This window comes from Notamacropus eugenii, chromosome 4 (assembly GCF_028372415.1).
Source record: "Notamacropus eugenii isolate mMacEug1 chromosome 4, mMacEug1.pri_v2, whole genome shotgun sequence".
Taxonomy (NCBI): Eukaryota; Metazoa; Chordata; class Mammalia; order Diprotodontia; family Macropodidae; genus Notamacropus; species Notamacropus eugenii.
Window position 1 is genome coordinate 216,530,352 of NC_092875.1, and position 12,741 is coordinate 216,543,092.

Sequence of the window (12,741 nt, forward strand, 5' to 3'; positions counted from 1 at the left end):
TTCTGTACCTTCTGTTTACCACACCTCACATTCTGTTGTTTTATAATCCATCAGGATACCAAATATGCTTTTGCTGGGGAGGATGAATAATGTCACTTTGTCATAGAAATATCCACCATTACCCCCTCAACATAGAATATCACATATCTAATGAGATCTCTTTATTCCCTGTAAGAAGGCAAAATACTGTGGAAAAAAATTTTTTTTGCTATCATGGGCATTTTGTCTAAATAGCAGAAAACTTCTGTTTTTAACTCAGTCTCTCTGAGAAACTGTAGGCAGCTTTGCTATTGACCATTATTCCTAAGAGATTTCAACTGTATATTTTTACATCTAATTTAAATTATTTTTTATTTTTGCTTATCCAAATTCTTTTTTTGATTCAAGCTGTTGACTATACAGAAAAGGTTTAAAGGAAACCTTTGAAACTGTCGAATCTCTGTTACTGTACTATAAACCTTATAAACTTTTCATTCGTTTTCATATTAGAATTAGAAGCTTTGTTGGGCAAATGCTTTAAATAGTGGTGCTTTATCTTCACCACTAATGAGCCGTCTTTGGCATGTATAAGATGCTAAGGCTAAAAGTGATGTACTGCATTTTGATTTAAGGGAAAGTGTGCCATTATTATTAAGCTTATCAAGACAAAGGAAGTCACATTTCTTTTGCATATATATATAAAACATAGTATATTTGAAAATAAGTTCAGGTCTAGGTCAGAATATTGTTGCTTTTATTCAAAGGCCATTTCAAAACCTACAAGGCAAGAAGTAGATACCAAATAGTATTTAGCCTGAGAGTCACTGCCATGTTCTAGTATGTCTCTAATAAGCAGGCTTTGAGTCAGGAAGACCCAGTTCAAGTCTTGTTTCTTATATATGCTGACATCACAATTCTTGGCAAAATACTTAACCTCTTGATGTCCTGGGCCACTCTCTAAGACTCAAAGTTGCAAGCAGGTGCTGATCTGAACTGGTAGAGTGAGTTTCCTCATCATGAGTTCCTTTTGCCAATTAAATCATAAATCTTATCCAAAAGCATTGCACTTAAAATAAGTGACAAAGAGCAAAGTAAAATAAAGGGTAAGTTTGCATCATAATGCTATGTTTAGTCTTAAAACAAAAGAAATCAGCAGATTCACATTCCTCCATGTTTATTTTACTTCATTGTTTAACTAACTTTAATATCTGAAGCTATCATGGTTAAGAAGACCAATGATTATTTGCTATAACACAAGAAAACCTTCTTTTGTGGTGTTCTATCGTGGATTCTCTGAGCCTAACCCTAATCCTAACCCTAATGTTAGTACATAGTATGTACATTCCCACCAGTGACACAGATCACAACTTCTCAGTGCCTTTCCATCCTGTGTGGCTTTTATTTAGGTCCTCCCATAGGAGATTTACTTAACATGCTTGGAAGCTTCCTTAAGTTCTGATTTTGTAAAGATACCAATGGAACTTGAAGTCTGTCCCTAACTTCTCTCGTTTGATCAAGTACACCACTATTCTTCTAGTCACCTAGCCTCACAACCTATAATTCATCTTTGACTCTGTTCTGATCTTTCCCCCATATCTAATCACATACCAAGTCTTATCAATTCTTCCTTCTCTTTGGCTCTTGCATGCATCCCTTTCTCTCCACATAGACCACAATCACTCTAAGTTTGTTCTCTCATCAACTCTTGACTGTACTCTTTTTGGACTCCCTTACCCAGCTTCTCTACTTTTCATTTCCTTCTACACATAGACACCAAATGGATATTCCTAAAATCTGACTATGTCACTGTGCTACATAAGAAGCATCAATGGCTTCTTGTTACTTCAACCCTAAAATATATATTCCTCTGTTTACGCTATGTAAATGCTTAAAAAGCATTTAAGGCCTTTTGCAATTTGTCTCCTCCCTGCCTTTCTAGGCTGATTGCAAAATAATAGCATATGTGCATGTATGTATGTGTATATATACCACACCAACTCAGGGAAGTAGGTGCTGTTCTTATACCCAGGAGAAAACTGAGGTTGGTTAAGTAACTTGCCCAGAGTCACATAATAAATAAACGTGTGAGGTAAGATTCCAACTTAAGTTTCCTAATTTCAGGTCCAGTGCTTTATCTACTATACTGCCTAGCTGCCCATACATATTGCATACTTCTCTACCACCTCCCCTCCTCTTCATGGCCCCTGTGCCCCCCAGGTTCCATTCAATCTGGCAATAAATGATATTTCCTCTTTCTTTTGCCTTTCTTTGTTCAGGCTGGCCCTGGGTATTGGGAATGCTCATCCTCTTCATCTCTTTTTCTTAGAATCCCTTTGTTCTGTTGTTTGTTCAGTTTCAGTTTCTGATTCTTCATGATTCCATTTGGGGTTTTCTTGGCCAAGGTATTGAAGTGGTTTGCCATTTCCTTCTCGTATTCATTTTATAGAAGAGGAATGTAAGCATTGTTAAGTGTGAAGGGTCACACAGCTAGCAAGTGTCCGAGAGCAGTTTGAACTCAGGAAGATGATGAGTCTTCCTGACTTCAGGTCTGGCACTCTATCCACTGCACCACCTAGCTGCCCCCAGACTTCTTTAAAGCCTAGCTCAAGTACCACTTTAGACTTGAGACTTTTCCTGTTATTTCCTGAGATAAGGAAAGGCTTCCTATAGAAGATGAGGTTTTATCTAGGACTTGAAGTGAATCAGGGAAGCCAGGAGGTGGAGCTGAGGAGAGAGAGCATTCTAGGGAAGGGAGGACAGCCAGTGAAAATGGCAAGAGCTAGAAGATGGAGAAGGAAAGGCTTCCTATAGAAGATGAGGTTTTATCTAGGACTTGAAGTGAATCAGGGAAGCCAGGAGGTGGAGCTGAGGAGAGAGAGCATTCTAGGGAAGGGAGGACAGCCAGTGAAAATGGCAAGAGCTAGAAGATGGAGAAGGAAAGGCTTCCTATAGAAGATGAGGTTTTATCTAGGACTTGAAGTGAATCAGGGAAGCCAGGAGGTGGAGCTGAGGAGAGAGAGCATTCTAGGGAAGGGAGGACAGCCAGTGAAAATGGCAAGAGCTAGAAGATGGAGAAGGAAAGGCTTCCTATAGAAGATGAGGTTTTATCTAGGACTTGAAGTGAATCAGGGAAGCCAGGAGGTGGAGTTGAGGAGAGAGAGCATTCTAGGGAAGGGAGGACAGCCAGTGAAAATGGCAAGAGCTAGAAGATGGAGTATCTTGTTCAAGGAACAGCAAAAGAATGGATGTGGGGGGGAATGTAAAGTGTGAGAAGACTGGAAAGGTGTGTTTGTGGGGGAAGAGTTCTAGGCAATGAAGAACTTGGAATGTCTATATTCAGCCTTAGAGGTGATAGAATGCCAGTATAATTTAATGTGTAGGGGAAGAGGGTTACATGATTGGGCCTGCGCATTAGGCAAATCACTTTGGTAGCTTAGTGGAGAATGAACTGCAGTGGGCAGAGACTTATGAAAGGCAGACCAAGGCTCACACTAGTCCAGACAGGAAAACCTATGGAGTCAATAAAGATAAAAAATGATCCTCAGCCCTGACTTGCCCACAGTGATAATGGTAGATTTGTGAAAGGGGTATGAGAAGGTTCTAAGCATCACAAAGTTTTTACAGAATTTATAAGCATAAATCAGTTGCTGTACTTTGTGAGACTAATACTCTACAAGATGAACTGAACCACATAAAGACTGATATTTTCACTATAAATAAAACTAGAAGGTATTTTAAACATGGCAGCTAAATGAAAAGATATCTCATAGAGTCTCTATTGGGAGCAGAATAAAGGAACTGATTTTATTGAGCAAAAATAAATGTGATTTCATAGTACACTTGGTCATCTTGTCTTGGGGTACTTAGACAAACAGAAGTAAAAACATAATGAGAACAAAATGGTATATATAAACTATAGAACGAACTTAATAAATGTTTGATGAATAGAATTGAATTCTTCTACCCTCCACTATCCAGACATTGGGCAGAATTCTTTTATGCCTCATCATATTCTTTTTCTTCTTTTTTAAACCTTGAAACCCGTTTTTAGGAACATATTCTCTCTGATAATTTGGAGAGTGGAGAGATGTTCTCTAGCTCTTTAACATTCTCTCTTTCTAGAAAGCTAAACATCATATCCCTATGCAGATCACAGAATTGTTCCTCTTTCAGATCCAAATTGCTGGAAGTAAAATTCCCTGGCTCTCTGTTCTTAGCTTTTGTGACTTTTAATACAAGCAATATGTCAGGCTCAGTGATATATCAATTGCAGATTCTCTTCTCTTCCCTTTTGTGAAAATTAGAACAACATTTGCACATCTCAAGTCTTGAAATGTCTTTCCAGTTCTCCAAAGAATGCAGTGATAGTGGGGAAATATGGGTATGAAATTTTGCCTAAAATATTAGACTTTTTTGATGTGTTGGTTAGTTTTATTTAGCAGGGTTTCTCCACCCCCCAGTTTCACCCCATTTTTTATACTGTTATACAATAGGGCGGACTCTGGAGAAGAGGGACAAATGAATACTTTGAAAAATGTAGATTTGATGATGTAAAATAGAAGATGGCAATAAAAATGTATTTGTTTAAAAGAATGAGGTTACAAAAATCCTAGTCAGTGGCTCACCAATCATATCTACTAACTTTTTCAATAACCTGAAATGTATTTCATCTGGATTTAGTGCCTTGATCTTAGCAAGGGCAGCTCAGTGTTCTCTTCTCTATCCATTTTAATCATAGGTATTAATTCTTTACTGTTCATCTTTAGTCCATCATTTCTAATCCAAAGATCATTCTGCTTTTCTGAGAAAGCAGAGAGAAAAATAAGAGTATTGCATTGCTAACTAGATCTTCTCTCTGCCACCTGTTTTCATTGTCCCATTTACTTCTTTGATTTTCTGTTTAAAACTCTTTACAAGCTAAACCCATACTGTCTTTTCCAATCTCATTACACAGCTCTCTTTTGTGCACTCATTCGTCCAGCCATATCGACTTTCTTGTGTTCCTCACGAGTTATACCCCATCTTTGATTTTTATGGCTTTACACTGACTGTTGCCTGCTCATGCAGTGCTTACCCTCCTCACCTCTCCCTTTTGGAATGCCTGAGTTCCTCCAAGATTCAGCTGGAGCTCCACCTTCAGCATCCTGGTCTCATCAGCCTCCGGTGTCATTTCTTCTAAGCTTTTCATGTCTGCTTTGTAACTTTTGTACATGTAAGAGTGTAAACTCCTTGAGCTGAGAATTGTTTCTCTTTTGTCTTTTTATACCCACCTCCTAGCACAGTCCCTAAAGCAAGGTAAAAGTAAATTCTTATTGATTGATTCTTCTTTTCTCTATTGTTGGTTTTAAAAAACAAACAACTTTTTAAAGCTTAGTTTTCATTGCTGGTTACAACTCATTCTGATCTTAAGCACTTTTGAAACTATTGTGCTGTGCTTTTGTAGCCATTCCTGGTTATATCTGTGACTGCTTCTGTCTCCTCTGTATTTCTTTTTACAGTGTGTTGGTTGATGAATTTTGTGGGTCCACATCTGTTGGCTTCAGAAAATTCCCCCTTTTCCTTGGAATTGTTTTTCTTTGTTTATTTAGTGTTTCATATTTGAAAGCTTCCCATCTCTCCTAGGTTGACTTTCCCTGTAGAATTTTTATTCCCTGAGACCCTACCAGTCTTTCTCTGAATGTTTTGAAAACTGCTTTCCAACAATCTGCATGGCCTGAATTTTCTCTTCTCTATCCTAAGTTTAGTGATCAAAAGCTGTTTTCTGTCATTTAAAAAAACTAATATAAAAAGTTATATTTTTTTGCTTTTTGATATCACTACCATGGCCCATTACTTTATCATCCCCAACTACTATATAGATCCTTCTCTTGTAATGAAAAAATAGTAGTTAAACAAAGCAAATGGATACAGCAATTGTATCTGAAAGAATATACAAGATTCTGTACCTGTAGTTCACTGTCTGTATTTTAAAAAGAACATTGTCCCTTCTGCCTGGAATTTCCTTCTACTCCCTATTCAGGTACTAAAATCTAGTTTAGTTAAAATATCACTTCTATTTACTAGATGCTAATGATTTGGAAATACCTTTTTAAAAATATTGAATACTTCATTGTTTAAAAAATTACTGTGTAACTTAAATAATTAGTTTTATGATTCAGTACAGGAAGCAAATTATTTGGAGAACTGAAGAAGTATTTTGTTGATGGCTGTTTTACAGATTCTCATTTTTTTTCAGGTTCTATTCAACAAGGATTTACTTTCACTGACATTGATATTACATTTATGCTAACTGAAGCAAGCCCCAGAATCCTGCTCCTCAACAAAATCCACAGTCATTCAAAAGAGATTGACAGAACCATTTATGTATGATCAGTATCTGTCCTGCCAGTTCCATTTCTACATCATCTCTGACATTTATCCTTTTTTACATCATAAACATCCAGTTTCGGCTCTCTTTACCTCATGTCCAGACTGTTGCAGTAGTCTTCTCACTGGTATCACTGCCTCTAGTCCCTCTCTCTCCTTTCTAATCTATTCTCTATATCAGAAGTGTTAAACATGCTACCTGTGTGCCATAGTGTGATCTGAACCAGATTAAAATATAATTGGGAGTTACTTAGCAAAATAAGCAAAGATACAATAAAACATAGATAATGTTAATATGTGTTTTTCAGAATCAGTATATGGCCTGTAGGGATCTTTATGCATGATTCAGTGGCTCTCATTTTTACTTGAGTGTGACTTTGGACACTACCTTTCTATAAATCATCCACAATGAGTCTTCTCAATAGAGTGGGATCTTCCTCTATCTGGATCTTTATTGACTTTGCATGGACACTGGAATATTTATGCTGTTCCTTGGTCATTTTCTTGCTACATAACTGGCCCACTTTTTCCAATCATACTTCATTCTGATAATATCCTTTACATTACTTCTCTGTTATATTCCTCACTGCTTATATGCTGTAGCATATTCAACTGAACCCACCCCTTTCCATTATCCTTTGGTTAACATGCAGCTTTAGTTCTTTGAAGACTGTTGAATTCCATGATTTTTGTAACCATACAATGCTATGAGAAATTTTTTTCTTTGCAGGGGATGGGTAGGAGGTTAAACCCATGATTACATTAGTATAAGCAGTAGTCTTTAAACTTTTTTGGATTGTGCACTGTCATCATTAAAAACAAAAATTGAGGATGTACCTCTATATATTTGGGTGAATTAATGTATATATAATGTAGTGCTGTACTATATATAGAACTATATGGTAGAGAACACAGGCAAAACTAACATTTAAAAGGATGAGAATGAAAGAAAATAATTTTTTTTAAAAAATTTCTTTTTAATCTAATTTCTTTTCTTTTGGGAATAAGTTAAACTCCTTTGAGTAGTTATGGATCCATTTACAGTACAGTACAGTTTTACAATATTCTAAGACTTGATATAATCACTGTATTGCCATCTGCAAACAGGAAGATCTTACCAGAAGGGATTCCTCTTCAATTTGTACTCTGTGCTGTAATTTTTCATAATGGCAAAACACCTTTGATGAGCATAAGTCCCTTCCTTTTATAAATGAATGAATGAGTGGGTGAGGGACAAAGGGGAAAAACATTTGTTAAGTGACAGGTAGATGATGATGATCAGGGTATAGAGGACATATTGACAGTGAAGATGGTAAGGTCTGGTGCTTCCATCTTACAGGAAGAATTATAATTTTTTACTCCAAGTTTGTCTATATAGGGTAAGTACCCATGTACACTCTGCAGAATAAGTAGGTTATGGTTCTGGAGGGGCTCAGCCTACCATCACTGGGAAGTGAAAATTGGGCCTGAGGGTCCTAATGAAGGTAGGATTTTGAGTTTTTTCCTACAGGGGTAGAGATTAGGGGTTAATGATCATTCAAAAAGGAATTCAGAGAATGGTAGATATTGACAGGAAGACTAGGGGAAAAGATGTCCCCTTTGGTAACTGTTTCTGCCTAGCATCTTGGATGAGGTCCAGGAAGTATAAATTAGAGAAAGGGTGCTCCTGCTGGTGGTTGTTCTTGCCCAGATGCTCTGCTTGATATGAATAATAACAGAGTTGTAAAAAAAAATTGTACTACATGTTCTCTGAGGTCTCTTTTTGTTCTAGAGCATTCTCTAGTGTCTATTGTATCTTTCAAGGAATCTTATATGATTTGATATACATATGGGAGATAGCTTGTTGGAGGAGAGCCTCCTAGACACAATCACAGAATTTAAAATTGGAAGAACCTCAGCATCCATCTAGTCCAACCCATAACTGAAAAAGAATCCTCAATGCAACATAGTCAGTGAGTAGACATCCTACTTGGGATTGAAGACCTCCAATTGTGGGAAACCTATATCCCACAGTCAACCCATTCTACTCTTGAATAGTTCTAATTGTTAGGAAATCTTTGCTTATATCAAGTGTACGTTATCTTCTCTGCAACTTCTACCCATTATTTCTGATTCCTCACTCGGTCCAGGAAGCTGTCTTCTATAATATAGATTTCTGATACTTGATAACTTATATTAACCAAAACTTTATTATTTCTAGGCCAATGACCTCTAGTTCCTTCATCTGAACATTATATGGCATGTACACTTGGCCCATAGTCTTGTGTGTATTCTTATTTGACTTCTCAGTGTCCTTCCTAAATTGCGGTGTTCAGAGAGAAATATAGATGAATATATGTTAGTCATCTTCTTTGAGATAATAATTAAATCCATGGGAGCTAATGATTTCACCAAAGAAAATCTGTGAGCCATCTTTCTTTTAAATAACGACTTTTTTGGGTGGTGGCGGTAGTCTATTGTCAGTGACAACATTGATATGGTTCAGTTTCTCTAGTAATAAGTTTGCTTGGTTATTGGACAAGAATTTTGCATTTAGAACACAAACATAAGACAGAGTCAAAATAGGTACACTAGTTAGACATAAAGGGTGATACATTGAGTAAGTTAGAGGAACATGTAATAGTCTACATTTCAGATCTATGGATAAGGGAAGAATTTAGGATTAAATAAGAGAGAGGAATATGAAATATAAAATTGAAAATTTTGATTATATTAAAAGTTTTGCACAAACAAAACTAATGCAACCAAATTTAGAAGGAAAGCAGAAAACTGGGGAGAAATTTTATAGCAAATATCTCTGTTAAAGGCCTCAATTATAGAGAATTGCATCAAATTTGTAAGAATAGAAGTCATTCTCCAGTTGACAAATGGTCAAAGGAGATGAACAAGCAGTTTTAAGATGAAGTAATTAAAGCTATCTATAGGCACATGAAAAAATGATATAAATCAAAATTTATTAGAAAAATGCAATCAGATTGGCTAATGTGATGGAAAAGAAAAATTTTAAATGTTGGAGGGGATATGGAAAAATTGGGACACTAAGGCACTGTTTGTGGAATTATGAACTGATCTACCATTCTGGAGAGCAATTTGGAACTACGCCCAAAGGGCTTTAGAATTGTGCATACCCTTTGACACAGTAATACCACTAGTAGTGCAGTATCCCAAAGAGATTTTAAAGAAAAGGGCAAAGAACCGGTTTGTACAAGGGTCTTTTATAGAAGCTCTTTTTGTGTTGGCTAAGAGTTGGAAAATGAGAAGATATCTATCAGTTGAAGAATGGCTGAGCAAGTTGTGGCATATGATTGTAATGGAATATTATTGTGCTGTACAAGACATAATAAGCAGGTTGATATGATTTCAGAAAAACATGGAAAAACTTATTTGTGTTGAGGAGAGACTTATTTGTATTGGAGCAGAACCAGGAAAACATTGTATACAGTAACAGCAATATTGTAGGATGAATAACTGTGAGTGACTTAGCTATTCTCAGCAATACAATGATCCAAGGACTCCTGATAAAAAATGCTATCTACCTCCAAAGAAAGAACTGATGGAGTCTGAAACAGATTGAAAGCATACTCTCTCTTTCTCTGAGTTTTCTTCCAAAAAATGACTAATATGAAAATATATTTTACACAATTCCACATATGTGTAACACATATAAGATTTCTTAGTGTCACAGAGGGGACTGAAGGCAGGGAGGGGGAGAATTTGGAACACAAAATATATTTCAAAAGAATGTTAAAAATTATTTTTACATGGGTAACTGGGAAAATATTATTTTTTCTCCTCCAAATTTATGTATTAATTTGTTTTCAGTTTTTAAAAATCACTTCCATAAGTTTTAAATTTCCTCCCCCTCATTCCCCAAGACAGCATGCAATCTTATATGGACTCTATACATACATTCTTATATCTAACCCTAACTACATTTTCACATGAGTCATGACTGTTGCATAGAGGAATTAAAGTGAAAGGGAGAAAGCACAGGTAAAGCTAAACAAAACCAAGCATAACAAAAGAGAAAATAGTCTGTTTCACCCTGGGTTCTGGCTCCATAGTACTTTCTCTGGATGTGGATAGCATTTTGCATCATGAGTCCTTTGGAAATATTTTAAGTCCTTGCGTTGCTGTGAAGGACTAAGTCTATCAGAAACAGTCCTCGCTTAATGTGGCTGTTACTGTGTATAATGTTCTCCTGGTTCTGCTCACTTCACTCAGCATCAGTTCATATAAGTCTATCCAGGGATTTCTCAAGGCCACCTGTTTGTCATTTCTTATAGCACAATAGTATTCCATTACATTCATATACCACAACTTGCTCAGCCATTCCCCAGTTGATGGGCATTCCCTCGATTTCTAGTTCTTGACCACCACAAAGAGAGCTGCTATAAATATTTTTGTGATCTCTTTGGGATATAGCCCTAGAAGCAAGCAGTATTGCTGGGTCAAATGGTAGGAAAATATTTTTTTTTAAAAAAGAAAGCAAACATAAGCTACTGCTAAGTTCATACTCACAAACTTTCCAGAATGTTTAAACATTAGAGGTTGCCTTTCACCTCTATGCCACAGGGAGGCAGCACAAAGGACTTTTCTGAACTGGCAAATATGTATAATAAACTTGGCCTTGAACTGAACACAGAGGACGTGTCTTGATCACATTTTTTAAACTGCACAACTTTTAATTATTCCGAGCTGCTTGCTCCTTCAAAAACCCATCTTTCAATTTTTTATCCATAATATCTCTAGGGATAATATTATCCCTAATATTTTTTGTGATGCTATCTGCCCACAAATCATAGTGAATGCCACTGTCTCAGAGGAAGTGAAATCATGGGTGAAGCACAGGTCAGTGCAAAAACACTTAATGGCTATAATAAGTACAGTGCAGCAGGATGATCATAAAATAATCAAAGGGATTAAAATAACTAAAACAACTCCTCTTGCAAAGTGAGCAGATCTTCTTTAGAAGATTTATGGAAATTCATGGCTCTGAATGGCACTAGATGAAAAGACATGAAGAGATTAGTGTATATGCTAATGGAAGTAATATCCACACCAAGAAGATCACAGATCTTTCAAAGTAACGGAGTGACATAAGAATCTATACTCAAAAACAGTGATTAACTTTTTGTACACTATCCCTAAACTTTTTTCTCAGATTTATGAGTTACTTCATGAAAGTACGCTTCTTTTGATTAGAAGCCTCCTATGAGCATCTCATTTTCTTTTCTCCTGCTTCACTGAATAGTGAATTTTTATTAAAACCTCCTCTCCTATGTGCAATCATAGATTTGGCTCTTCTTAATAACTTACTACTCAGCTTCTTGAGTCTTGTATTTGAAAGTCAAATTTTTTATTCAGCTCTCGTCTTTTTTATCAAGAATGCTTGTAAGTCCTCTCTAGTTAAATATCTATTTTTTCCCTTAAAGCATTATCTTCAGTTTTGCTGGGTAGTAATTCTAACTTTTTTACCCTCTGGAGTGTCAAATGCTAAGCCTTCCACTCCTTTTTTTGTGATAGCTGATAAATCTTGTATGATCCTAACTGTGACTACATAGTATTTGAATGGTTTCTTTCTGGCTGCTTAAAATATTTTCTCTTTGACCAGGGAGCTGAGATTTGGCTACTGTGGGTTTTCATTTTGGGATGTCTTTCAGGAGGTGATTGCTGGATTCTTTCAGTTTCTGTTTTACTCTCTGGTTCTAGGGTATCAGGGTAGCTTTTCTTGATAATTTCTTGAAAAATTATATCTAGGCATTTTCTTTGGTCACGTTTTCAGGTAGTTCAATAATTCTTAAATTTTCTCTCCTTGATATGTTTTTGAGATCAGTTATTTTTCTAATGAGATATTTCACATTTTCCTCTATTTTCTTTTCATTCATTTTTACTTCGTTTTATTTTTTGTTGATGTCTCATTGAGCTATTGGCTTTCACTTGCCAATTCTAATTTTTAAGGAATTGTTTTCTTTAGTAAGCTTTTGTACCTCTTTTTTCATTTGACCAATTCTGTTTTTTAAGGTGTTACTGTTTTACAGTATTTTTTTTTTTTGCGTGTGTGCCTCTTCTACCAGGCTGTCAGTTGTCTTTTCATAATGTTCTCACTTTCCTTTCATCATGTTTGATTTTGAAAATAGTTTTTTTGTTTTTCTTAGAATTCTTGTTGGGCTAATGGCCAATTCCCATTTTTTTCTTTGAGGCTTTGATTTTAGCTATTTTGACTTAATTGTCTTCTTTTGAATTTGTGTTTTGATCTTTCCTATCACCTTTCTGTGATCAGGTTTGGGTTTTTGTTATTGTTGTTGTTTGTTTTGCACTTACTTCTTGATTTGAAACTTTATGTTAATGCTGGACTGTGGTCCTGGCATGGTGGAACAGGAGGATGAGCACTGT

General features: G+C 36.1%; 1 protein-coding gene across 4 annotated transcripts in view; it reads left to right on the plus strand.

The window, feature by feature from the left end:
• Window positions 1-12,741, plus strand: part of RTTN (rotatin) — a 216,018-nt gene that overhangs the window by 149,890 nt on the left and 53,387 nt on the right. The gene's annotated exons all lie outside the window — the stretch shown is intronic.